Source organism: Dipodomys merriami, unplaced genomic scaffold (assembly GCF_024711535.1).
Source record: "Dipodomys merriami isolate MVZ:Mamm:240054 unplaced genomic scaffold, mDipMer1.0.p SCAF_31, whole genome shotgun sequence".
Classification (NCBI taxonomy): Eukaryota; Metazoa; Chordata; class Mammalia; order Rodentia; family Heteromyidae; genus Dipodomys; species Dipodomys merriami.
The window spans coordinates 11,233,125-11,258,430 of NW_027204604.1; the positions used below are offsets into that span (position 1 = coordinate 11,233,125).

Below are 25,306 nucleotides of genomic sequence, written 5' to 3' on the forward strand. Positions count from 1 at the left end.
CTGGGAAGGTGGCTCAGTGGTAGAGCACTTGCCTTGCATGCTCGAGGCCCTGGGTTCGATTCCTCAGCACCACATAAGAAAAAAGCCAGAAGTAGCACTGTGGCTCAAGTGGTAGAGTGCTAGCCTTGAGCTGAAGAGCTGGGGGACAGCACCCAGGCCCAGAGTTCAGGCCCCATGACCGGACCCCCAAAAAAAATTGAGGAGGAGGAAAAATGAGATAAGGATGTAATTCGGGTAGGGCATCTGCCTAGCACACATGAGTCTCTGGGTTCTATCCCAATATCTTTGGATTCTTTTATAAGTAATCACATTTAATGAAAAACAAGACCACCACAAAAGTTGGCTATGGTAGTTTATGCCTATATTTCATGTCCTCAAAAGGCTGAGGCATGAAGATCTCTTGAATCCAGGAATTCAAGACCAACCTAGGTAACAAGACCTCATCTCAGAGCAAACAAAAACAAAGATCAAGCATCACAGAGACAGCATTGAAATTTCAGCAAAGATTCCACAATATCTAGAAGGATTTTTTTTTAAAGATAGGCTTTAAGGTCTAGTGAACTTGGCAACAGCAACCTTGGAAGCAAGTAGACAATGGAACAATGCCTTCGGCCAGTCAAAGAAAAGTTGTTTTCAATGTTAAATTATGTCAGACTATCCAGTCAAACTATCAATTGACTGTGCAGGTTGAACTGAGACCTTTTTAAACATGCTAATTGTCAAGAAAGGTATTTTTTGATGTACTCAAGGATGTACTATACCAAAACAAGGTGAGAAACAAAGATGACCCCAGACCCAGGGAGAAAGATCTTAAAGTTTTATTACCATAGGAAAAAGCTTGAAAAAAAGGGGTATCAAAATATAGCAGTGCTTCGAACTGGGTATGGCGGGGAGGTGATTTAGAGTCCCTCCTTGTTTTTCTATATTTTCTTATTTTCAATAATAATGTACTGTGGACCAGGTACTAGTGGCTCACACCTATCATCCTAGCCACTCAGGAGGCTAAGATCTGAGGATCAAAGTTCAAGGTCAGCTTGGGCAGGAAAATCTTACAGCCAATGAACCACCAAAAAAAAGCCAGAAGTAGAACTGTGGTTCAAGTAGTACAGCACCATCCTTAAGTGAAAAAGCTCAGGGACAGTACCAAGGCCCTGACTTCAAGCCTCAGTACTAGCACACACACGAATAATGAAAATGTACTGTGCAATCACAAATATGCAATCACTGCATATCTGTCACATGTAGATGCAGAGAGCCACTGGCAGGAGAGGGATGCAAGGAAACAGCGTGGAGAGATACGGAGCTGTGAGGTCACTGTGCAGCTTCAAAATCCATCACCCTCCTTATCTGACAGCTGACATCTCACCACCATGTGTGTGCGGAGCTATGTGCCCTGCTTGACTGAGAGCTTCCCCAGGACAGAAGCTGGGACTTATTCATCTTGTGTGTCCTCTATCTGCCTATCTATCCATCCATCCATCCCCCAGGTCTGACAGTGAATAGATAGAGAATCAACACCTGAATGAATATACAGACAGAAAGAACAATGTGAAGGAGAAACCCCAGTGTGGTGGGGTCAGTGTTGCTCAGTGGGTAAGCACATAGACTTTGAGACCAGACTACAAAGGTTCAAATCCTCGCTGGCCCTGGGCAGATCAATTCTACCTGTGTCTTGGTTTCCTGTTTATAAATGGAGATAAAAGCATCACCGAATCTTCGTAGGATTTTATGTATTTGATCTGCAGGGTGTAAGAGTAGTTCCTTGCACACACCAGGTGGTTGCTAAGGATCAACCTATTAGTATTTCATAAGGGAGGGGCAGAAATCATAGCAGAGGAAGGGTGAAGTTCATTAATGATCAAAGAACACAATCAGCCCTTGGGCTTTTCTCAAGAGTACCCAGCCCGGGGCTGGTGGAGCCTGCTCCATCCATTGTCCTTGACATTTAGAACTTCAGATTGGAGAAGGACTAGCCACCTCAGAGCTGCGGGCTTTTTTCCTGCAGTGGACTCAAGCCCAGAGTTCCAGTGTGTGCCCCTAGACAACTTTCTTCTGGCCCTGGGCCTTCATTTCTTCCACTGAAAAACCAGGGAAATGAGGCAGATGGTCTGACATAAGTAGCTCACACCTGTAATCCAAGCCACTCACAGTTTGAAGCCAGCCTAAGCAGAAAAGTTTGCTAGATTCCATCTCCAAAATAGCAAATCTAGGCTGTAGGTATGGCCTAAGTGGTAGAGCACCAGCTGAACATGCAAGCAAGCTGAGCAAGTATGAGGCCCTGAGTTCAAGTCCCAGTATCAGGGGGGAAAAATGAAGATGCTGTTCTCATCCTTAGAAACTCCTGACCTCCTGAAAACCAGCTCAACTTTGCCTAGGTTCAGATGCCCAGGTTGGGTTAGCAGGCTGCGATCTAGCATGGAAGGTACAGCCTCCTAACAGAACGCTGCTGTTTACCCCTGTGCCCGCTTTATATTGGGCACTCGGAGGTCTCTAGTTTTTACAACAACCCACCTGCAAAGTAGGCATTATTACTCTAATTGTACAGAAGAGAAAACTGAGACCCAGAGCAATTAACTTGCCAGCCATCAAACAGATAATGAGACAAAAGAGCCACAATCTTCATCCAGTCTTCCTCGGCTCTGTTTCCTCACCTAGGTCCTGAACTGCTGGGCCTAGCCTGACTCCACATAGATGGAGGAGACAGGCCGATGGGGTGGGGAGGGTACACGTAAGCCCTGGGGGCGGGCAGTGAGGACTCCCACTCCCCCCCCCCCCCCCCGTTTTCTCTCTCCCTCCCTGTCATTGGGGCACACAGCCACTGTTTTGACAGGACACAAAGCTGCCCACAACCTTTGTCTTGCTTCTTCCCAGCCTATTATCTCCCTAATTAAAGACGCCTTGAAACATTTCTCCCTGCTGAGTGCCGCTTGGCAGCATGCCAACATGCCTGCTGGGAGAATCCACCCGCAGGCACCTGGTGCCCAGGTACGTAGGACCAGCTGGAGAAGGGAGGCAGAGGGGCGAAAGGAAGCAGCAGAGCTGCGGGCAGGGGTGAATCTCCAGCCCCATAGCCGGAAGGATGGGGCTGGAGAAGCAGAGGAAACTCGCTTCCTGGCCTTAGCTGCAATAGCTCAGTCCCCAGTCCACACTTTGCCCTGCACCTGTATCTTCAGAGCTCCCCTCCAGAGTCCCCTTGTGGTGACTCACCTGAAAGCTGCCCATCAGTCCCCTCCTCTCCCCCAACTCCCTTCTGCTGATCATCTGTTTTCCCCAGGGTGGAGGAGTGTGAGGAGGTGCAGGACTGAGTGCTAAAACCCAGTACTGGGGATGAGTTAGTTGGTCACCCTTCTCTGCTTCTTCCTTGTTCTGGTCTCTGCCTACTCCAAGACCCCTCCTCAAGTCCCATGTAGGTTAGAGCAGTACCAAGTCACCGCCTTATTGTTTCCTTAGCTGCCCTGACCAATCACTGTAAAGACAGCAGCTCACCGTAGAGCACATTTGCTTTCTCACATTTCTGACTGTCCAAAGTCCACCTGGGTTGACCCGGTTGCTTTCTCTGTTCCAGGTTTCAAAAAGCCAAAAACTGCACCCCAAAAAATCAAGACCAGGGGGCTGGGAAGGTGGCTCAGTGGTAGAGCACTTGCATGCATGAGGCCCTGGGTTCAATTCCTCAACACCACATAAGCAAAAAGAAAAAAGCCGGAAGTGGTGCTGTGGCTCAAGTGGTAGAGCGCTAGCCTTGAGCTGAAGAGCTGAGGGACAGCGCCCAGGCCCAGAGTTCAGGCCCCAGGACCGGACCCCCCCAAAAAAAACAAAAAATCAAGACCAGACTGGACTCCTAGGTGATTAGTGCAATTCAGCTCCTTACTGGACCCAGATGTCCTTGTTTCTCTGCTGGCATCTAGTCAAGGGCCACCCTCAGCCCCTGGAGGTCGCTCTCTGCTACCCAATGCTCTGCTTCCAAGTGGAGAAAGATCCCAGCTTTGAAGGACTGAATGTAGTTCAAATCTTCGAGTCTAGAACCTTAGTGGCATCCATAAGAGGGCCTTTTGCCATGTAACAGTCCCCAGATCTTTGGGGGTCATTCTCCCCTGGTTCTTGCAGAGCCATTATCACTCTTGTCTACCCATTCATTATACATATGTGTCCAAGTCCACTCTATAAGGAGACTGTGGGCACACTTAGTGCTGGGCACACAGGGAGCTAGGGCTTCTTGAGTGAAAGGATGATGGATGCTCTGCTGGCTGCCAGCTGCCATGGGCAAGTTAGAATGTCTGGCAAACCCAAGGAACTTTTCCAGAATACATCCTCATCTGGGCTGGTGGCCATGGGGTCAGGCAAGCCAGAACCCCCCTTTCCACTTCTTCCAGTGTTCTCCCCAACTCCCAGCTAGGTGTAAGACCAGCAAGACCCCCAGATCTTTAAACCAGTCACCCCGACCTGAAAAGGGCAGAAGTCACTGCCGGGTGGCTGCCCTAGCGGGTGGGTTAGAGTAGAGGCTGGGACCTGCTCTCTGCTAGGTTCAAAGCCAATCCACCTGGGACTTCAAACAATTAATTTCCCCAATCTGCAAAACGATCCGCTTCTGAAGAAAAACAATTAGCCCACTGCAAATTGTAATTGTCATCTCACTCCTGATTTTAATTTGGACTAATGAGGGCTAAGTGATTCCCAGCTCCCTCCTCTTCCCACTGCCCCCAGGCCCTCACCTGCCAGTGGGCATTTAACCCTCAGCTGCCCACCCTCCAGCTGGGGCTGAAGGATGCGCCAAGGCTGGCCCAGGGCCCAGGGCAGGTGCCTCAGGAAGAGGAAAGGAAAAAGAGTATCTCCTTCCTTCCCGCCCCCCCCCAGCCCCCCAGGGAGCTGTCTGTTTACAAGGCTCATAGGCAATCAAAGTTTTATTGAACAGAATTGACTACTGGCTGGCTCTGTGTCACAGCCAGTTACCTCTAGCTGTGTAGTCTCCAGGGACCCAACTTGCAGGAGTATGCGCCTGCCTCCAGGAGCCAGGGAGTCTCTGCTTGGCTTCTCCCCAACTCCCTTCTCCCGAGCTAGGAGAGGGCTCACTATCCCCTCGGCCAGCCTCGAGCCATTGCGGGAAAGGGTCATGGTGGGAGCTCTAACTTGGGTTAAACAAATTAAGGCCTAGAGAGGGAAAGGACTTGAGCAAGGTCACATGAGGGTCAGAGCCCAGCAGGACCTCACAGCCCTTCCTGCTTTCTTACTGTTGCCTGCCTAATTGTCCTGTCCCCAGATGCTTCTTTCTGTTACTCTAGCTCAAGATTTGTACCTGGGATGCAAGAAAGGAGAAGATTCCCAGGGAGGAGGAATTCTACTCCCACCCCCACTTCGCCCCAGTTCTGGATAGGGTGGAGTGCTTCATTTACCCATTCATTCTGCTGCAGCTGCATGCTCCGGTGCTGGGGATACTGAGATAAACCAGGCCCATCCCTCCCTTCGGGGACCTCACAGGCTAGTTTGTTTCCAGATGTGGAACATTAAAGCCCAGCACTTCCAATCCTCAGCACTCTCTTGCTCTCCTGTGTCCTGAGTAGCAGCAGGTAAGGGGGTGGAGCCAGCCCCTTCTGCCCCTTGCTGCAGAGACCCTATGCCTTGTCATACAGCCGTGTCAGTTCTTTGGAATTGGGAATCCGAGCGCAGGGCTTCTTGAGTTGGATATTGATTTTCTCTGTGGCCTTCTACAAATCCATCCACCTGGTTTCCTCAGTCCTAAAGCCAGGACTAGGCATACTAGCAGGGGCAGCACAGCCAGGATAAGTGCCCCTGCCCTGGCCATGTTAGCACAGCCTACATCTTGCATCCCACAAGAGAAGAATTCAGGCAAACACCAGGCACTGGTGTTTCATACCTATGATCCTAGCTACTCAGGAGGCTGAGAGCTGAGGATCCTGGTTTGAAACCAGCCCAGCCAGTAAGAGTCCATGAGACTCTCATCCAATTAACTACAAAAAGCTGGAGGTAGAGCTGTGGTTCAAATGGTAGAATGCTAAGGGTCAGCACCCAGGCCCTGAGTTTAAGTCCCAGGACCAGCATGGAAGAAAAAAGAAAAAGAGAAAAAGGCAAGAGGAAAAGAAAAAGGAAAATGCAAATAGAAGTAGGACAGAAAGAAACCATGTAACAACTCATCTCTAACAAGGAGTTTTGCCCAGCACAAGTTTGTATTGAAGAGTAAGGGTCTGGAGTGTTGATCCTCTCCCTGGGACCAGCCCAGTGGGCAGAGAGTCACTGTCCCGAGGGTGAGGGAAGTTTACTCAATTCAAGTTGGCCTCTAGGGCCTGGTTTACTGGTCTGGAAGGGTGAGTGAAGGTCTGTTGTTTTAGAACTATTCCTTGACCTGTCTTAGGCTGGAATGAAGCCTGTCATTAATCCTAGGTGGGTGGAACTCCAAGAACCCATCCGTGACATCTCATGACCTTGGGTGCCACTTAGGCTGATTGAAGAGCTTAATTCTTGTGTTGTTCTCCCTGAAACCTTCTGATCCCTTCCTTCATTGTAGATCTCCTTTATATTTCCCCATTGCTCATAAGGAGCTACTGCCTACCCACCAAAGCAGCCTGGAAGGAACCTGCCACCCCTGGGGGCCTCCAGTCCCTGAGCTTCATAGTTCTCATCTGAAAAGTAGGGAAGGTGGCGCCAACTCCATAGTCACAAGTCAGTGCAGACCAAGGTCCCTTGAGTCTCAGTTGGGAGAGGACATTGTATCTGGCAAGGGGGAGACTCACAAGGTGCTGGGGGAAAAGTTCATGGAGCTAGGCATGGAGAGGTTTTCTTACTCTGAGCTGGTTTTCCTGGGGATCCTTGGAGTGTCTTTTATTCCAATTGGGCCAGATCAGTATGAGACTTAGAGTGTCCAGCTGGATGGGGCCTGGATGCCCGTCCCTCCAATGATTCAGGCGACTGCATCTCTCCTGCACTTGCCCAAGCCCTGACCCAGAGGGGTGCAGCCCATGTCACTTCCTGACACCTCTTCAGCCGAGTCCCCACCAAAGTAGAGGAAATGGGATTCAACCCTAATCTCTCTAATCTAGGTGTGTACTGCTCAATAGCAACATATAAGCTCCCCCCCAAAAAAAAGAATAGATGAAGTGAACATGAACCCCAGATATAAAAGTTATTTCAAGTATGCTCAGGTGGAAAATTGGAGATTTTTTTTTCATATTAAAACTTGGGGTCCATTTCCACACATTGTTCCTCTCAGTTTGGACTTGCCACCTCCTAAATTCCCAGTGGCCACATGTAGGGCCGCCATATTGAACAGCTCTTGTGACTCTGGCTGCTGCTTTCTCCTGAGTCATGGGTGACTCAGCACAAAGCAACAACAACAAAAATCACCTGGCTCTGCTTCCCTGGGCTTCCTTGCCGTTTTCCCATCTGTCTTCCCCTTTGGGCTCTTTTGGGATTGGTACATCCTCTTCTCTTTCCTCTCACCTGCCCACCTTCTACCTACCTCTTATAGTCTGCCCACCCTCTCCCTCCTGAGCCCTCCTGGAGAAAAAGCCTTGTTGTCAGACAGGAAACCTTTAAATAGGTGAGACAAAGGTGACAAATGTTCCTCATTTACATGCAGGTTCTATCTGGGGCTTTGGCCCTGTTGAATGGCACTTCTATCAAAACATCTCATTTGGAAATGTCAGGGTGGCTTTTGATAAGTCATCCGTCATTCTGATGCCAGCTGACAGATGGGTAACACTGCGGTGCTATCTAATATACTGGAGAACACATCTTTTGCCATCATGTAGTATTTTATTTATTCAATGTGGCATGGAATTTCTTGAAGGAAAGAAACAATTAACCCTGCCAGGACAGGTTCCCTAAACCCTCTTTTCCTTCTTTCTAGCTTTTTCTTGCCTTCCTGCTCCTTTCCTATCCACAGTCAGAATCTTCCGGTCACTGTGAACCAGTTCTGGCTTCCTTGTACATCATTAACTGAACCAGCCACGCCCACAAAGGTCCTGCCCCCCCTGTAGGAAGGGTGTGGTCAGTGTGAACTGTGGGGGGATCCCAGCTCTGAGTCGGGGTGGCTGGCCTGGGACCTGGCTCCCGGGTAGTGAAGCAGCTCGTGTGTGCCGGGGAGCAGCCTGCCCATCTCAACCATTGTTCCTGGATATAACCATCCTGCTTCCTTTTTCTCCTCTCTACTCTCTCCTATCCTCCGCCCAGCAACTCGCTCACAATCTGTGTAGTAACAATACATGCTTCCTCTCAACTAAAACTAGAATGCCCTCGTGAAGAACATTCACTAAGACCCAAAGAAAAATAAGAGACATCCAACATATAGAAGCAAGTGGCAAAGTTCTTCAGAACATGGGTTGTTTTTATTGTTGTGGGTTTTTTTACCCAAAACAAAGTACGAGATGCCCTGGCCCTTCTCATCTCCCCCAGTATCTGGAGTCCCTGCTCTTCCCATTTCCTCCTTCAGCCCTCCTCTCCACAGCTTTCGAGTGGAGATTTTGATCAGGTGACCAAGTATGGAGGCATGGTAAGTCTCCAGTAGGTCCAGGGCTATACTGAGTTGGAGAAAGCAATCGTTGTGCTGAGGAAGCTGCTATGGAGCTTCTCGACAGTATGTGGAGAGATCCAGCCCTGCCTGTTGTGTTCACCATCAAGGACTGTACACAAAGTCGCAGGTAGGAAGGTGCCTTGGAAGGCGGAACTCCAAGTTGCGATCCACACACAGCTCATCGCAGCCAAGAAAACTCTTTCCCCTGCCTCTTTGCAAGAAGATCAGCACACTACCATCTACCCTCTGTGGCCTGGAAAGGAGAAATGTTTCTCCAGTCCTTCCAGTTCACCATAGTGTATTGGGGTACTGGGCCACCTGTGCAATCAGGCATCGGCTTTATGTGTGAAATCCTGACAGGTTCCCAGCCCCTTGGGATGATGGTTCCTGGAACCCTCAGATGCCTGTCCTTCCACAGGGCACAGGGGTCACCACCGGACATGGCTTTGTAAGACGAAGTGGGGTGGCTGCAAGGTGCCGAGATCTCCTCCTGCTCCTGCTCCCAGCCCTCCCCAGTGGGAGCATGTGAACTTGTAATAGAGCTGCCTAATCACTTGTTTAAACTAGACATTTGGTGCGTAATGACTCCTGGCTAGGATCAAAGAAAGCCATCAGCTGTTCCCTGCAGGGACTAGCCCTGCAGGATGTGGTCCCCACTAGCTGTGGGCGCTTGGGGCAATCTTACCTGAGCAGAGGTGTTTGTGTTGGGGGGCACAGAGGAGACTGGATGGGGAGGAGGGCTGTTTGCAAGGTGGGCAAAGAGCTAACAGCTTCCTTCCTCCCAATCTGCCTCCTCCTCCTCCTTTCCCTGGGCCCTCCATGCACCCAGATCAGAAGGGGTGATAGAGTACAGGGCAGAAAAGCTGGCACACAGGGTCCTTTCCCATCTCTGTCAGTGGGACCCAAGAGCAGCCCCTGGGACAGCAAGAAAATACAGACAAGGCATGTGTTCCCCCATCTGGGAACTGAAGAAACAGAAGCCAGGAGTATATCGCTGTGTGCAGATGTGGAGGACAGACATCTTGTGTCACGTCTCCAGGGTGAGACTTGTGTTCATAGATGGGAAAGCATTTCTTTCCCTTTGCTCCACCAGGCCCTGGCACTGAGGTACATGGCTCTGTCTTCTAAGTATGGGCTGTGTAGCCCAGGCCAGGCCTGGCCAACCATCTCCTTGGCCACAGGGGTCTCCTTGGTGCTCTGGCCCAGGAGCCTGCTGAAGCCCTGGGGGTCAGTGCCACTGCAGAACTGCCCAGGCATCACACACCCGTGCTTACTCACACAGGAAGGCCAACCAGACGCGCTCTGTGTCACTAGGTGTCCCATGGCCATCACACTGGCCACATCATCAGCTCCAAACCTCTGTGGGGCTTCTTTGCTGTGTACTGCTGATAAGACTTTAGAGGCGAGGTACTTCACCACCTGCACCTCCCTTCCTCATCTGTATAATGGGGGTGACAGGGGTTCCCACTGCAGGGCTGAGGGCTTGTGAGATCACGTGGTAGAACCCTGAGCTGTTCAGAAGAGCCTAGCCTTCACCACTCCCTTCCCCACAGCCTCTGGGAACAGTGGCTCTGCGTTCACAGTCCCAAGCTGCCATCTGTGGGCCTTCCAGCTGTGGGGAGCAGACGATCACACTTGGGGTTCCCCTCTGCTTCATGAAAGCATGAGCAGAGGGAGACTAGGAGAAAAGGCAAAGAAACCCCGGCAAATTCTCCTGTGTTCTCCCAGCTCCAATGCTCCTGGGGGAACCAAGCTGCATAATACAATGGGATTTAATAAAAATGCCTTTAACTCACAAAGTTTGTCTGCTGCCAGCTCCTTAATTAAATTGCCTAATGCCGCCTTGCTATGGCAGCACAAACTCCGGTGTTTAAAGAGCACGGTGTTGCCATGGCACCCCCGCCAGGACGGGCAGGCAGACACTGGAGATGCAGAAGCAGCATACAGATGAGCCCGGAGGGGTGTATCGCAACCTCGCCCATCCTCTGGGCCCCCTGCTCTGTCCCCCTGCACACCTCCCCCTGCTGTAGCCAGGCTCATTGGCTTTTCCTAGGAAGGGAAGAATGATGAGCCGGCCTTTAGAGTCAGGTCTAGAGAAGTCTGTGCAGATCAGAGCTGGCCCTTGATCTGTCTGCTTGGCCAGCCCAGGGCAAGCAGACATCTCCCTGCCCTGTTCCCTCCTACTGTCTGCAGTCTCCCTGCCATGCTCTGGATTGGTAAGCCATGGACCAGAGTCAGATTGACTTGATGAGAAACAGTATGTGTACATGCGTGCCCATCAGTACTGGGGCTTGAACTCAGGGCCATGTGACAGCTAGTGACACTGAGTGGAGTCTAGGTGGCCTTCCTGTGTGGGCAAGCACAAGGTGTATGACACAGCCCGGGCAATTCTGTAGAGGCACTGACCCCCAAGGCGCCAGCAGGCTCCTGGGCTTCTTGCTTAGCTTTCTCATTCAAAGATGGTGGTCTACCACTTGAGCCACATCTTCATTTCAGCTTTTTTCTAGTTAAGAGTCTTACAGACTTCTCTGCCCTGGCCGGCTTCAAACTGTGATCCTCAGATCTCAGTCTCCTGAGTAACTAGAATTACAGGCCTGAGCCCCCAGCACCCAGCAGGTTTGTTCTTTCATTTGTGTGGAGAGGGGAGAGAGACTCACTTGCTTATGGAGTTGCCAGCTGTGGCTCTGTAGTAAAACCAGTTGAGGACCCCCCCACACACACACATCCCTCACCTATGTTTTATTGTGAACAATTTCCAATAGACAGTAAAGTTAAGGAATTTTACAGCGAGCTACCATGCACTTTCCCCTAGGTGCTACCAACCTTCTACATTTGCTTTATCGCTTAGCTGTTCCCCAATCTATCCATCGATATATCTTATTTTTTGGTGCATTTCTGAGAAAATTGCAGGCATCAATATACATCTTAAGTATTTCAGCATCAACAACTCTACACTTCATTTTTTAAAAACAGATTTCTGGAGGTTTTTTAGTTTTGATATTTAAAGAAGTTTACAAACAAATCCTGCATTTTTTTCAATACCACACCTGGATTGCACAGCTCAGAGATTGATTTGTTTGGTCTAGAGTAGAAGGCAGCGATCCATATGTTTTCAAAGATCCCTTCATGAATATGATGGAGAGGGTGAAATTGATTGGAATACAGCATTAATGAGCATGGAGGTGAAACAAAAATCCCTACCCACTGGAATAACTGATATAAGAAAATGATTAAAAAAAAAAAAAGCTGTGTGCCAGTGGTTCATATCTGTAATCCTAGCTACTCAGGATGCTGAGATCTGAGGATCTCAGTTCAAAGCCAGCCTGGGCAGGAAAGTCCATGAGGCTCTTACCTCCAATTAACCACCCAAAAAGGCAGAAGTGGAGCTGTAACTCAAGTGATAAAGAGCTAGCCTTAAGCATAAAAGCTCAGGGGCAGCGCCCAGGCCTCAGGTTTAAGTCCCAGGATGGGCACACTCACACACAAAAGAAATCATCTCTTGATTCCGATTCTAAGGTGCAGCTCGGATTGAAAAACCACAGAGCTGACAGGGAGCACGATTGCCTTGTTATGCCCCCAGGCAGTGTGCTGGCTGCGCTGGCTGCTGCAGGCCGCTCCCCGCTTCCCCGGCCAGCATCACAGTGCGTGTGCTGCCTGCCCCATCCTCTGGCTCTGTCCCTGTGTCATCGTGTACAAGCTTGACTCCGAACAAATGAATTCAATTGTCCTCATGTTACTGCTATCGGGGTCCCGCCATCTCAGCTCTCTCTCCATGAAAGAATCCATATCTGTTCCCCATTCTGGCCACATCACAGCGGTGAGGTAGATGTGGCGCTGGGTGCTTCCAAGGCCTGGGCTTGTAGCAGTGGATGAGAGGGAGGTGGTAGCAGAGGGTGCTGCTGGGGACTGGGGCAGGTAGGGGCCAGGGGGTTGGTGGCATGAGGATGTGTCATAGTGAGGTGTAAGCTCAGGGGTTGGGCTGTGGTGGAGGGTGGTGACCATCCTGGGCGCTGCTGATGGTGCCCATCCCTGGGAGAGCTGTATGCCAATGCATGCTCGTTCACTGCAGTGATTCTGGCCAGGGAAGGTGGTCACACGACAGGAAGACTGGTCTCCCCCCCCCACACACACACACATACACAGCTGCAAGGCGAAGCACCTTGTGAAATGTTGGGATAACCTAAAAACCCTCCCTCTGCCCCTCAAAAAGGTTTCTGCAGAGCTGAGCTCCCGGCTCCGCTGCCCTGGGCCACTGTGCTGGAAGACAAGTCGGTTGCGAAGCAGGGAGATCATTAGGACATTTGTTTAAGATGAACACGGGAGCTCGGGATGCCAACCATCTCATGATCGATCGAGATTTTATTTGCCGCCTGTGTGGTTTTTCTGTTCCTTTCAAGCCTGCTAAGCTGCAGAGAAAAGGACAGAGGAAAATTGTTCTCACATCCCCTCTCCCTTAATTCTGTCCCTTAACCCAAGCAGTAGGGGGCACAGATGAGCGCTGTCTTGGAGCACTCCTGCTCTTTGCCTGCCGGGCTGGCTGGCTCCCCTCAGAATCACCCAGCAGCTGAAAAATGTTTCTGGAACACAGTGCTCTCTTGATGATGTTGTTGTTTAAGATAGGGTCTTGCTGTGTATCCCAAGCTGGCCTTGAAGTTACAATCCTCCTTCCTCTGCTTCCCCAGGGCTGGGATCACAGGTGTACATGGTCACACCTGCTAGATGGACACACACACACACGCACATGCACACACACCACACACACACCACACACACACACACACACACACACACACACACACACACACACACACACACACACCTACACCTACACCTACCCTGAGAATGATGTTTAAAAGATACTTTTCAAAGCCTGGTGCCAGTGGCTCACACCTGTAACCCTAACTACTCAGGAGGCTGAGACCTAAGGATCATGATTCAAAGCCAGCCTGATTGGGAAGTCCATGAGGCTCATATCTCCAACAAGCCAGAAGCAGAGGTGTGGTGCAAATGGTAGAGCACCAGTTTTGAGTGAAAAAGCTTAGTGACTGCACCCAGACCCTGAATCCAAACCCCAGTACTGGCATCAAAACCAAAAAACTTTCAAGTTTTATCAGCCAAACCTTTCATTTTTTTTTACAGATCAGAAAAACTAGGGTCAAGTTGGCAGCAAGTGGAGTCCCTATTGAAAATGACAACAGAAAATCCTATCAGGTATCGACTATCTCTAACGATGAAAATTGAGCTCAGTCCCAGGATCTGATTGGAGCTTTAGACTGGTCCTGGGAGCAGGCCACACTGTTGCTGCTCACCTCACAGATGGCTCTTGAGTCTCTACAGATTTTCTCTGCTAAACATAAACCCTAGATAGTGTAGGTATGGAACTCACACTCCAGGTACACTGGTATTTTCATTTGACCTGTGTCTCTCTAGGAGCCAGAAGATGGGAGCCTTAACTCCATTTTCAGAGGGGAGAAAAAGAAAAAGAAAAAAAAACCAGGGGACATGAAGGATGAGCATCTTCCTTGGGTTTACCCAGGTAGTTATGTGGCATTGTAGAGACTAGAATCCAGAATCCTTGTATCAGCTTCCCAGGGCTGCTGTAACAAAGTACCACAAACTTACTACCCTAGTACAAAAATAACTTTTTGAGGTACTGAGAGGTTTGAACTCAGGGCCTTGTATTTGCTCACTTGCTTGCCCGGCTTTCTTTTTGCTGATTTTGGAAGAGTCTGGGGGATTTTTAAGTTTATAGTCCCAAGCCAGCCCAATCCTTTGGATGGCAGCCTCCTGAGTAGCGAGGATTACCAACCAGCTGCAGCAGGACCTGTTGTCTCATAGCTCTGGAAGCTAGAAACCCAGACTCAAAGTGTGCAGAGACACCTTCCTTGGAGAGACAGAATGCATCCTTCCCTCTACTATTTCTGATGGTGGTGTGCCTTGGCCCTCAGTGGCACTTCAGTCTGTCTTCATGTGGTATTTTCCTTCTCTTAACAAGGACCAGGATCATACTAGATGAGGCTTTTCCCTAGTGACTTCATCTCCACTTGATTACATCAGTAAATACCCTATTTCCTCTGTGTGTGTGTGTGTGTGTGTGTGTGTGTCCGTGTGTCCGTGTGTCCGTGTGTCCGTGTGTCTGTGTGTGCGCGCACGCCAACGCTGGGTCTTGAACCCAAGGCTTTGAGTTTTCATGTGGCTTTTTCACTCAAGGCTGGCACTCTACCACTCCAATCACAGCTCCACTAAGACCCTAACTTTCAAACAAGATCCTGTTCACAAGGAACCAGAGCTAGGATTTCAATAACCTTTGGGGGACACAGTTCCTAGCCAGCGGCCTTCCACCACATGTCCTTTGCATCCTGTTCCCTTCTCCCCACCTTCTGTCACCAAGGACAAGGTGCTGTCTCTGCAGTGCAGCCTATGAGCCGGCTGAGCTCTATTTTCTGCTCCTTCCCCAAGTTATTACCAGCTACCGAAGTGGAATCATGAAATATAGGTGGGCTTTTTGTCTTTTTTATTCCCAGACAGTAAAAGTCATTAAGGCTTGCTCTTAATTAGTTTAATTTTGAAGCTTCTAAATATTGATTTAGCCTATACTCCTTTGTACTTGCTGTAGTCACTGAATTATGCCCTTTTTTTTTTTTAATCACAGATGGAAGCATTTCTCTCCACCATGCTCAGGTGCTGCTTCGCCCTCCCTCCCCCACACACCTCCCAGGGCACACTGGGCTGGAAGGCGCGGCTGGGTGTGGGAAGAGGAAGTGTTGGCAGCGTGGGTCGGCGGGTCTTCCCTTGAGGGAGGGCTGTGGAGTGTAGATCAGGGCCCAATTCTTTTCTGCTGACTTGGCTCAGACCCAAGGGAGCTCAGTGAAGAAGAAATCAACTGGAAATCTCTGCACTCCATTCTGGCTTAAGAAAGGAAGGAAGAGGAGAGAGCACCAGACAGTAGGGAAGCAGCAGAGTAAGAACTTGGGGGTCTAGAAACAGACAAATCCTGACCTTACCAGCCAAATGTTCTTGGACCAGGATCCTACCCTTTGCCATCAGTGAAATGGGGCTTTGTTTCCGCACCTTAGTGTTACTGTGAGCGCCCAGTCAGCAGCTCCTGCCAGGCACATGCCTAAGACCAGGCGCTCTGTCAGGCTCCAGTGGTGGCTACATTATCATCTTTGCCCTCCAATGGGAAAAGGACTGGGCTTGAAAGGATATTGTGTCCTCTAGGCTCGGCCTCACTACTTGTTTGCTGTATAACTTTGAACAAGTCACCCAATAAGTTTGCATTAAAATAGGGTCACTCACATCTGTGAGAACCAAGATGCCTTAAGTGTGCTGCTACAAAAATACCAAAGAGCCGGGTGCCTGTGGCTCACGCCTATAATCTTAGCTACTCAGGAGGCTGAGATCTGAGGATTATGGTTCAAAGCCAGCCCAGGCAGGAAAAACCATGAAACTCTTATCTCCAGTAAACCACCCAGAAGCTGGAAGTAGCACTGTAGCACCCAGGCCCAGAGTACAAGCCCCACGACCGACCCCCCCCCCCGTGTGTGTGTGTGTGTGTGTGTGTGTGTGTGTGTGTGTGTGTGTGAATAAAGAATATTCTTTTTATAAAAAGAATAGAAATATATTTCTCACAGTTCTAGAACCCAGGAAACTCAAGACCAAAGAACTAGCATCTAGTGAGGCCTTGCTGACTGCACTGGGTCCCCAAAGGGAGGACTACTGCGTCTGCAGTGACAGAAGTCGAACAGAGAGAAAAGGATGTGACTCCCTCCCTCACACCTTTCCACGATGGCATTAATGCATTTGCCTTATCACCTCAATACCACCCAACACTGTAGCTCTGAGGATGAACTTTCCAGCACAAGTTTAGGATCATGCATGCACTCAGGCCTTAGCAACATAGGGTGGTGGATATAAAAGAGTTCTCATTGCATCTGGTCTGGTGGAATATTTTGTTGTGATAGTCTTGGGATTTAAACTCAGGGCTTCAGATTTGTTAGGCAGGCACTCTACCCCCTGAGCCATACTCCTACCCCTTTTCCCTTTATTTTTTCAAAGAGATTCTTTTTGCCCAGTCCAGTCTGGACTGTGATCCTCCTTTATTCACATTGCCCCATGTATCTGGGATCACTAGCATGAACGGTCACATCCAACTTCTTTCGTTGAGAAGGGATCTCACTAACTTTTTGCCTGGGCTGGCCTTGAACCATGTTCCTGCTGATCTGTTTCCCAAGTACCTGAAGTTATAGACCTGAACTAGGAATCTGATTATCATCAGTAATGATTATTTTTTGGGGGGGGTCCAGTCGTGGGGCCTGAACTCTGGGCCTGGGTGCTGTCCCTCAGCTCTTCAGCTCAAGGCTAGTGCTCTACCACTAGAGCCACAGCACCACTGCTGGCTTTGTTTTTTTGCTTATGTGGTGCTGAGGAATCAAACCCAGGGCCTCAGGCATGCAAGGCAAGCGCTCTACCACTGAGCCACCTTCCCAGCCCAGTAATGATGATTATTGAAGACTGGCGTGGAGATGTGTTTTCTGTCCCCGGTGGCTGCCCTCTGCCCACAGGATCCTCTCCAGCCCACATGGGTTCACAGACTTCGCCCCAGGCCTCTGCCCCTGGTGCCTCCTGCCAGTCAAATGCTTTCCATCATCTGACCTGCTGACCTGACCAGCATTCCCACTTTATAGAAGTGCAATTTGCATTCTATCAACTGCATTTTTAGTACACAAGTCAATGATACTTAGCGAATTTCCTCTGAATTATTTGCCTCACTTCCTTCATAAGTCAGAATTCCACTCTACTGCGTTGGGCTTTGTGATTTTTTTTTACTCTAGAGGGCTTTGGGTTTGCTTTGAACCTGTAAATCCACCACACCTGTACCTCCTTACTAATTTTATCCCAATTCCCTCATCCGCATGAAGTTCCTAGCATACAGTCAGAGCGCCATTAATGCTCCTGAGATAAAGACATTCCTTGTAGGCTAGGTGTATGGTGAACACCTGCAGTCCCAATACCCAGGAGAGGTAGAGGCAGAAGGATGCGAGGTTCAAGCCAGACAGAGCTACAGAAGAATTCAGACAAGCTTGAAGTACATGTCAAGACAGTGTCTCACAACACTTGGGGTGGGGGGAGATTAGTGGGATCTGTGGAGACAAAGCTCAAGTAACAGAGTGCTTACCTAGCAAGCAGGAGACCCTGAGTTCAAATCCCAGTATAGCCAAAACAAAAAGGCTTTTTAATGAAAAACAATTTTTTACTACCTTTTTTTAAATTGTCAAGGTGATGTAAAGAGGGGTTACAGTTACATAAGGTAATAAGTACATTTCTTGTCAAACTTGTTATTCCCTTCCCTCATTTTTCTCCTACTTTCCCTCCCCCCCCAACCTCCAACAAAAGGCTTTCCTGGGTCTGGGGCAGAGGCAGGGGTCAGCATATCAACATGTCTATCAACACGAACAACCCCAAATTCCTCCTGGACAGAAGCTTTTCAGTTGAGCACATCTGTGTGCCGCCATCTCTTAGCTTACAAGACTGCCCCTGTGAGGTTCCTGAAGCTTCCGGAAGATCTGGCCAATCTCAGGGTTTTATCCCCCCCACACACACACCTCCACCCCCGGCCCTGATCCTAGAGGCTTGGGACAGGAATTGGAAGGCTGAATTTCAAACTCATTTTCTTGAACTGCCAATACTGCTGCTCCAGGGGCCGTGGTTTGAGGACCCCCTGCTCCAGCCTGACCCCCCACTTTGCAGATGAGGAAGCCAAGGCCTGGAGAAGGACTGGGGTGGTCATCCACAACCGTGCCCTCCTGAGCTGTGTCCCCAGCCGCAATCCCCATGCTCTTCTCTGCTTCCCCTTTGGCTTCAGGGCAGTGGGGTGAGAGGTGAAGGTAGGGGAGAAGGAGTGGAGGAACTGTAAGGCAGAGGCGGGCCATGGGAGGGTAAGGACTGGCAGGCCATCCCCACTGCAGCGAGGAACAGGGAGACGTACCCCCCAAACCTCTCAGCTGCAGTCATTTCTCTCTTCAGCCTGCCTTAAGACACCTGACAGAGGTGAAGGCGACCAACCAGCCCCAAGCTAGCCGGACCAAGCTGCTTCAGCTGTGTGATTTAGCTCAGCGCTATCTGGCAAACCTGCCGAGGAGCCCAGTCTCCTTTCCTCTCCGCCTCATCAATTTTCATTCTGATTTCATTTCCCCTTGCCGCTGGAAGAGGTTTGGCCTCTCTCCGTGTTTAACTGGCCTGTTCCCCATTTGCTCAGGCTCTCTGCTGAGCGCCGGCCCATCCCCCTGGGCCCGGGGGGTCCTCCCCTCCGTGCCACAGAGGAGAGAAACCCACAACTCCCAGCAAATCCTCCTCCCCTAGGCTTCCTGCCAGTTAGTGCCAGGGCCAGGAAGCCCCTCTCCTGCTCTGCCCTCCCGCAGCTTACAGTCTGAGAAAAGAGGTATAGGATTTACATTATACAAGAGGCTTTTTTTCCCCAGTCCTGAGACTTGAACTCAGGGCTTAGGTGCTGTCCCTGTGGCTTTTTCACTCAAGACAAGTGCCTACCACTTCAACCACAGCTCCACATCTACCTTTTTGTGGTTACATAAAAGTCTCACAGACTCTCTTGCCCAGGCTGGCTTTGAACTACAATTTTCAGATCTCAGCCTCCTAAATAAGTTAGGATTACAAACATGAGCCACCCAGCAGCAAGCAGATTCGTAAAAGGATAGAAGAGGGAGGAAAGTAGACACTGGGAGTCAGAAAAGCTTCATAGAGGAATTCCCCAGATACTCAAGTGAAGAGAAGTCCTGGCCAGCATCTTCATGTGCAAAGGCCAGGGGACAAGAAAGAGCATGGCATGCATCTCTCTGAAGCTGTCCCTGTTAGGAATGCCTCAGGATATTGGGGTGTCCCATAAGGACACCACCTCGAAAGGAACTTGGCAAGACAAAGTTTGCTTCACAGAAAGATGTGCTATTGACAGGAAGCCAAGTAAGAGAGCAGTGGGCAGGCATTCTACTCAGATTTTATCCCTACTGCATTACTTCCCTTCATTTCTGATTGGTCAGAACATAGACCCACACTCTCGCATGATTGGCTAGTTTGAAAAGGGTTGATCCAAGCAATCAGCCAAAATCAGGACATCTGATCAAAGCAGGAACTCAAACACGTGTTACTCAGCTGCTGCGCTTCCACTTGAACTACAAGTCCAGCCCCTAGAAAAGCAATTCTTTTAACAGGATGTGGCATCATTAAAGTAACTTCTTTTAAGATGGCAGCTACCATCAAAATAACTGTGTGTATGTCAAGCCACCATGTTGAGAGAAAAGATTCTGCATTCTCCCCCCACCACCCCTGCTCTTGCCCCCTACTTACCCACTGTGGTGAAGGAGCTTCCTGGGGGAGGGGGGCTTTAAAGAAAACCACAGTGTGCCTGGCACCCCATCTGGCCCCAGGCAGGGAGCTTGGGAAGCTCCTGGGCTAGCGGGGGATGTTGCTAGTGGCTGTGGCCAGGGTAGAAGCTGTGAGAAGCCATCTTGCCGGATGACTAGGGCCCTTCTGGAAGTGGCCGTCTCAGCCAGGAGCAGCTGCAGCGAGTTGTTTATGGGGCGAGTACGCTGTGGGGCCTCTATGATCTACAGGTGAGCTGAGTCAGAGCTGAGACCTGGAACCAGGAGTCCCCGCCCCTCACTGACACCCCGGTGACTTCCTGGGTGGCCTCAGTGGCAAGGCTCCCAGGAAGAGGACGGGCTGATCACCTAATGCGAAGGTGAGCTAGAAGCCACGGTGTGGCCCAGCCCAAGAAGCAGGTCTCCACCAAATTAAGGTAGATGAGAATGGAAAGAAACTCTGCTGAGCCCCAGGAACTTTCTGGCACTTTCTGGATGTCTCCCCCTACCTCCAATAGATGAAGAATCCAAGCAAGGACACTGCAGACCACATGGCCAGCCAGTATCAGACGGGACTCTGGTGCAGAGCCGGACGCATGCTGAGCCACTAGCCTGAACTCTTGGGAGATGGGTGGGATCCTCAGGCTTTCTTGAGGAATCCAAGAGAGTTCCAGAAGGTAGTGGAAGGTTCACTTCAGATCCTGTCATGTCCTCAGAAATGAGCCGACACAGAAGTGCCATCTTCAGGGCCACTAGCAAGGAAGGGCCGAAGAGGCTGTGGTGGGGGCCGGGGGTCTGTGTCCAAGGAAGATGGGCTCTGAGGTAGGGTTTTATCTGCTTCCTGGGAGATGGGAGAGGGGCAAGGAAGCCCCCTGGCTACTGAGCTCTGAGACAACCAGCCCTTCCGCCATCTTGTCTTATGCTCTGAGATCCTACCATGTGCCAGGCTGTTAGAAGTGCTAGAAGCCTGTGTCTCTCTCCTGCTCCTGAGGAGCACTGTCTGCAGGAAGAGGCAGGAGACTGAACTTCCAGGCTCTGGGAGGGAGGTGACAGGCGTGGGATACCAGGGTCGGATTAGATGGAGCAGTGAGAGGAGGTGGGCTCAGCCCGGCTGCCCCGTGCGCCCTGTCAGACCAGCTCCCCTCCCCTGCAGCCCGCTTTGGTGCAGTGCAATCAGACAGGAATGACTGTGTGTGCTACCTACTGGCATCTTCCATCCTAATTAAGAAATAACGAGGCAGGCTCTCTTCCAAGCATGGAGTTCTCATCCCGTCTGCCTGGCCAGGCAGCAGAGTGGGCATTATGGAGATTCCTGCCTGGCAACAAGTCTCTTTCCTCCCAGTGTGCCTTCCCTCTCAGCCCAGGAAGGGGTCTTTGTGAAACCCTGGCCCCAGGCAATCCAGAGAGGTGCAAAGAGCAAAACTGGGCAAAGGAATCTCACCCTCTACCCAGAGCAGCCTCCGATTGTGCCACCCGGGAGGTCGGGTGAGCTCTTGAACCAGAACCCCAGAGCAAGGCCAGGCTGGTGGATGCAGTAGGGCCTGTTCTGGTTCTCATGTTCCAGCTGGGGACCTCAGGCTGGCCCCTTGGCCTCCTGAGCACGCTTCCTGTGTAAAAGGCCTGCTTCCCAGGGTTGTTAGGAGAGTGGCTGGTAAATATATACCTGGGTGTATGGAAGCCTTCGGGAGGTCACATCTTTCTCCCAAGACTTAATCATCATCCCTGTGGCCTCCCTACAGCTGAAGACACTCAGCTCTTTAAACACATGCTCAGAATTATTGGCTTTTGTGTGCCTTTTCAGCCAAGGCCCAAGGCGAACAGTGCATTGTGTATCATGTCCCCATATGTATGCGTGTGTGGATGTAAAGGTCGATGGGAAACTTCTCAAAACAGCATTGGAGCTAGCTACACAGGAGGCTGAGCTTGGAGGAATGTGGTTCAAAGATAGAAAAGTTTGTGAGCCTCTTCCCTCCAATGAGCTATCAAAAAGTCAGAAGTGGGGGTGTGGTTCAAGTGGTAAGGTGCCAGCCTTGAGTGAAGAAGCCACACAAAAGCAAGAAGCCCTGAGTTTAAGCACTAGTACTGGCACACACACACACACACACACACACACAAAACAACACTTGAGGCTGGCAGACACAACTTAATGGTAGAGTGCTTACTTACTAAGTACAAGGCCTTGACTTCAAACCCCAGTACTACCCCACCCCTCAAAAAATTTAGTCTAGTTATATACAACACACTGACATCTCCTATTTTACCTTCTTTTTTTAATGCATACTAGTCCAGCTTGGTGGTACATGCCTGTAATCTGAGCAAGCAGGAAACTGAGGTATGAGGATCTGAGGCCAGCCTGGGCTACACAGCCAGATCCTATCTAAGCTTTTTTTTAAAAACAGGTGTAAATTGTTTTCCTGGCCCACTGATGGATCATGTTCACAGTTCACAGCAGACCTCCCGGGCTTCCAGGAAGGGGCCCTGCCCTGGGCACTCTCTGGTTATTTCTGGGCATCCAGAATTTGGTCACCAGTTTATACTCAAGGGGCTCACAGCCCAGCCAGGCAGACAGACTCCCAGTGCAGCATAAGGAAGGGGCTGGTCAGAGTCTCAAAGGCGGCTATGGGAGTCACTGCTCTTCTCTAAGGGGGTTCAGGAAAACGGCACAGAGGAGGGGGTGTTAGAGATAGGGCTTTGTGGCTGAAGAAGAATTCAATAGTTGAAGCTAGGGAGGGCACTGCAGACAGAATGAGAGCCTTGGGATGTGGAAGGAAATAGCAAATCAGGTTTGGTGGAGCCTGGTTGTTTGGGAATGAGAGGGCCCCTCTAAGGTGAGCAGGAGAGCCTAAAAGAGGCCTTTGGAAGGGTCAAGACCAGGAATGGAAAGAGCACGTGTATTGGGGGGAGTGTGTGAGGTAGGAGATGGCAGATCACAATGGTGGTGGGGCCTGGCCACTGGTGACAGAGATGGGAGGGGAAGCCAGAGCAGATTGTGGAGGGAGGGAGATGTTTGCCAGGTGAAACGTGTAGAGGGTGACGGCGAGGCGTGCAGAGCCAGGCCCCCTTCCTGGCCACCTCTGGTTTGCCCGAGTGCCTCATGAGTGCCCCCAGAGCTGTGATGAGAAGGAGAAGCACGCCGGGAGGTTGCGGCTATGCCCTGCCACGTGGTCTCAGCGCAGGACCGGGAGGGGTGCAGAGGTGAAGAGCTGCTTCTAGATATAGGGAACGGCAAGGTACGTGACCTTGGGCAAAGTACTTCCCCTTGAGAACCTCCAGTGCCTTAGCTGGGAAGTGGGGCTTTGCCAGGCTTGTTCATTATCTCCCTCTCTCGTCACGGTTTGGAGGACTGCTTTATATTGTTGAGGTACAGAACTACAGAGGGGGGTGTTCGATGGATGCAAACGCCCAAACAACCCCCATTCCTAGATTAAGATATAATCCCAGCATTCCAGAAGGTTCCTCTGGGCGCTCCCACACACATTAGCCACTGCCCTGCTGTCCGTCCCTATAATCCATTTCATCTTTGATACCCAAAATTCCCTTTCCACCTCCACTTGAGACCAGGGTCTCCGCTAAGACTCTCTGGCATTAGGGAACCTTAAATTCACTGACTTCATCCTCTTTCTTCTCACGTGCAACCAGTCATCTCCAAGGTCACGTACTTTGCCCAAGGTCACACAGGGGAAAACAGAGCCAGATTCAAACCTTCATCTCCAGGCCTTGATTCCTCTCAGCTGGTCCACCATGTCTTCTTTGTATAAGTTAGACATAGAATTCAGGCTCTGGGAGACTGGATAAGCTCATCGTCTCGCCCAGCACTGAGGTTTCGTGGGTATTTAAACGAGAGGTGGGAGTGAAGAGCTGGAGCCCCAGGTACAGATGACCCGGCCAGCTTCCCTCCTCCCCCCCGCCCCTCCCACCCAGCGCTTATCTGCTGCAGAGGAGGCCGGAGTTTATCAAAGCTACACTCAATTATGCTGCACATCTGTCTCCGCAGCTCAGGGGGACCTGGCACTAAAGCAGCCAAGGCCAAGCAATCGATCACCGCCTGCCGGCCATCCTCCCTCTGGACCCTCAGCTCCCAGGGGCTGGGCAGGGCATGAGGAGGGGAGGGAGAGACTCTGTCTTCACCAACTGCTTCCTCCATCCCAATACCAGATGGGTCTCAATGCCAGGGAGGAGGGGGAGGGCCAGAGGGGGCCAAGGCTCTTAGTTGAACAGGAGTTGTGAGAATCCGTTTCATGCCTGCTTAATCCTGATTTGCTTCCTGGAAGAAGTAGGGCAGAGCCAGCCCTTCCAAAGAGAATGGCTTGTCTTTGGAGTGGGCACCTGCCCCTGCTTCCCTACTGTGGGCTCCAGGATGCTCTTTCCCCCAGCCTGCATCCACTGCCCAGACAGGAAGCTGGCAGAGGCCTGGTGTGCAGCGGCTGGCTCTGTCACTGTGGTTCTAGGCCTACCCCCCTCTCACATAAAAACATTGTTCAGGGAAGAACTCTAGACAAGAGGAGAGGTGGGTGGCACTAGACAAGTCAAGACTGGGGTCTTAGCCTGTAATCTAAGCTACTCATGCAGCTGAGAGCTAAGGATCAAGGTTCAATTCCAGCCTGGGTAGACAAAGGCAGAAGTGGAGGTTTGGCTCAAATAGTAGTGCCAGCATTGAGCTGAGCACCAAGCAAGCGTCTGATGCTCTGAGTTCAGGTCCCAGTACTGGCAAACCGAAAGAAGAAAAACAGGAAGGAAAGGAGGGAGGGAGAGTGGGCGGAAGGGAGGGAAGGGAATTTGATGGGTCCAGCAGGTGGCAGGCAGGTTAGATTTGCTAAAGACCCTTATCCATTCCTAAAGAGATTTGGCCAAGCCAGCCTGGCACTCTGCCCCTGTATTGGTCCACAGTGACTGGGTTGGTAGGGCAGGTTACAGAGTTGAAGACCCTGGGTTTGAATCTTCTCCTCACCACATAGAAACTGTACCACCTCTGACAGAGCCTGTTGCTTCCCAGGAAAAAAAAATGAAATTAGGAGCCAGTAGCTCACATCTGTAATATAATCCTAGCTACTCAGGAAGCTGAGATCTGAGCCCAGGCAAGAAAGCCCATGATGCTCTTATTTCCAATTAACCACCAAAAAGCCAGAAGTAGAGCTGTGGCTCAAGTGGAAGAGCACTCAGGAACAGTGCCCAGACAGTGCCCTGAGTTCAAGGACTGGCATCAAAAAAAAAAAAAAAGAGAGAGAGAGAGAGAGAGAGAAGGAAGGAAGGAAGGGAAGGATGGAAGGAAGGAAGGATAGATGGACTAAAGAATCTCTTCATTGCCTTCACACAAGGGTGCTGGGAGGCTTCACTATCATGTGCTTGTGTTCTGCACATTTTACCATTTGTTTTCACTCACAAGCTCTCTCACCCTCTGCACACGCACTCC

General features: G+C 50.5%; 1 protein-coding gene across 1 annotated transcript in view; it reads left to right on the plus strand.

Annotated features, from left to right (window-relative positions):
* Positions 1–25,306, plus strand: part of Lrrn2 (leucine rich repeat neuronal 2) — a 56,167-nt gene that overhangs the window by 25,842 nt on the left and 5,019 nt on the right. The window contains 1 exon segment of the mRNA XM_070041721.1: positions 13,661–13,732. The gene's annotated coding sequence lies outside the window, so the exon portion shown is untranslated.